Raw genomic sequence first — 2,796 nt, 5'->3', positions numbered from 1 at the left:
CTGCACACAGCTGACTAATGGTGAAGAAAATTGCTGAATACATATAAACCTTTCATGCAGCCTGTCTCCTGCTGCCTATGCCTGTGGCTCTCCTTACAGTAGGCCTGTGCGAATCTGCAGAGATCCGATCTGGCTTTGGATCCAGCCGCTTTGGATAGCTGTGATCCGATCCAGAACTCCTGACCGGGTGTGTTACGAGCGGGGTCCTCCAAGGAGGGCCGTGATCTCCTTAAGGCCCTTTCCGCCTCCGTGCCAAGCCGGTCCAAGGGCACCCTCCAATTCTCGCCAGCCACGTTTTTGATGTTTATATAGGTTTGGGAGGCTGCCTTATGCCCTCTTGGACACAGTACGTTGGGACCTCCGTCCCCATGGTTTCCCGGACTCTCCGTGGGTCTCACTGTATGATGGGTGCTTCCCGGGCAGCCTAGCCTTACGGGCTATGCGTGGCTCCAACCAGCCCTTATACCACACCCCAAGCCTCGCAGTTGGACTAGACGTTGCTGGGTCTCTCGGTCTACTCTCATGCCCCTCTCTCCGGGCCTTCTCTGTATTGCCGCCCTCTCCTAGGGCTCTCCGTGCCCACTCTGGGCCTTCTCAAGAATACTGCCCCTCTCTTGGGACTCTCTCTATAATGCTGCCCCTTCCCTGGGGCTCTCTGTGCCCACTCTGGGCCTTTCCCATAATGTCGCCCCTCTCCTGGGGCTCTCTGTGCCCACTCTGGGGGCCTTCTTGGTAAAGCCGTCCCTCTCCGGGAGCTTTCTGTGCCCACTCTGGGACTTCTCAGTCTAGCCGCCCGTGTCTCAGGCCCACTGCACTGCTACCCCCTCTCTCCAGGGTTTACCGCAATGCTACACCCTTCTTCAGGGGCTCACCATGCCCGCACTGGGGCTTCTCAGTAGTGCCCTCTCTCTGTGGCTGGGGTCTATGCACCCCGTACACTGCGCCCTTACTGGCACTGGGGTCCCCACGCTGCTGTGGGTTCCCTATGAGCATCCTACGCCCTCACTGGCGCTGAGGCCCCCACACCACTGTGGGTCCTTATGAGGCCTCCTCCAACCCCTAATAGCCTCCCCCAAACCACTGGTGTAACAAAAAAAAAAACAAACTAAAGCCTCTTGGCTACAACTTAAACATAAGCAGCCTGGCTATAACAACGTTACTCGGACATCATAGAGCTGCCACCCTTTACCCTGCTTGAGGAGTACCTGCAGTTCTGGCATCTTAGCTCCAGGAGCTCCTCTCTGTCAAGCTACTGGCAAGGAACTGCCTCTGGCCTTCTGCCTGTGATTTATATAGGAGACAGGCCCCGCCCCTTTCAGTCAGCTGACCTCCTGGTTGCCCTGGCAACCCACAGCTGTGCTCCTTATTCCCTGCTAGGGCTCTTTCCCCAGCAGTTTCCCCTCTCTAGGAGCAGGGCACCTCTGTGCTCTGCGACACACCTCTCCCCTTAAGATCAGACTCACCGAGGCGGATCTTCATTCCTGTTAGGTGTTGCTGGACTCTGTGGCTCTTCTCAGCCTTTCTTCAGGCACCCGGTGACTCAAATGCAGGAGGCGGAGGTTTTCAGGTGCCTCCTCCTCACCTTTTCTCCAGGGCGCACTATGTGGGATGTTTCGGGAGTTACCCCACCACAGGTAGTCCCCCCACATTAGCCATCCCTGGTAGGGTACAAACCAGGCCTCTCTCTCTTCCTCCTTCACTATGGACACAAAGCCTCCCCTCTCTTCCTGGGAAAGCTGCTTTCTGATACTTGGGGTGTCTTGTCCCTTTTCTTCCTCATGTGTCCCAGATCTCCTCTTTGTGTCCCTTGTAATAAATCCCTCCTTTCCTTGGTTTCTTGCCAGTCCCTGAGCTTTCCCCAAAGCTCCCACTGTATCCTAAGTGCACGCCAGGCATCTTCCACCCTCCAAAATTCTATTTTTCCCTGGCCAGTAGATCTTCTGTCCGGCCCTGTATATATCTTTACGAATGCAACTCCCCTGACTCTGGCTTCAAATATTTTCCTCAGGGTCCACCATCTAACTTGCCCTGGGAAGTTATTAACATACACTCGTGGCCATCTTCCTCCCCTTTGTTCTCTCTCCCACTGAGTTACCCCTGTTGTCGATAGACCTTCTGCCTCTTTAGTTTGGCCTGCAGTCTGGGTATCTCATCCTTAGGGTAGAGCTTGGGATGTATTTCTCCTCCCCCCTTAGTTTCCCTAAGGTTTTGGCTCCTCCAGTCTATCTGAGGCCTTTGGACCTCTCTTTTACTTAGAGGTTCTACTGCTCTCTCTCTCTCTCTTGGAAGCTGCACCTTGCCTATTATATGCCCAAGCCTGGGCCATCTTTGTTCTCTGGCCCTCTTGTTTTATATATCCCTCTGAGTGTGAACAAGGTAGTTTAGGTCACCGTTCTCATCTCTTCTACTGACCCGGTTGCTCTTTTGTACCGCCGCCACATTTCCCTCGTCTACTTTTCTCTGTTGCCCCTGTTTTGATATTGCCAATAGTCCCACATCATACTGTGGTGACCGAGGGCGGTCTAAGGCTATGGCCAGTAGCCCGGACCGTCAGGTGGGTATTTTCTACAATTTCATAGACATTAGGGCTGGAAGGGACCTCGGAAGATCATCGAGTCCAGCCCCCTGCCCAAAGGGCAGAAAAGTCAGCTGGGGTCATAGGATCCCAGCAAGATAAGCATCCAGTTTCGTCTTGAAGGTGTTCAATGAAGGCGCTTGAACCACCTCCGGTGGCAGGCTGTTCCAGACCTTGGGGGCTCGGACAGTAAAGAAATTCTTCCTTATGTCCAGCCTGAA

General features: G+C 54.1%; 1 protein-coding gene across 1 annotated transcript in view; it reads right to left on the bottom strand.

Moving 5' to 3' along the window:
• LOC102375731 (pancreatic alpha-amylase) overlaps positions 1–1,253 on the bottom strand; it is a 34,902-nt gene extending 33,649 nt beyond the window's left edge. The window contains exon 1 of the mRNA XM_006032157.3: positions 1,206–1,253. The gene's annotated coding sequence lies outside the window, so the exon portion shown is untranslated. The remainder of the gene's footprint in view (positions 1–1,205) is intronic.
• Positions 1,254–2,796: the final 1,543 nt, after the last annotated feature.

The sequence above is a fragment of the Alligator sinensis genome, unplaced genomic scaffold (genome assembly GCF_000455745.1).
Source record: "Alligator sinensis unplaced genomic scaffold, ASM45574v1 scaffold329_1, whole genome shotgun sequence".
NCBI classification, from domain to species: Eukaryota; Metazoa; Chordata; order Crocodylia; family Alligatoridae; genus Alligator; species Alligator sinensis.
This window is presented reverse-complemented; position numbering and strand designations above follow the sequence as displayed.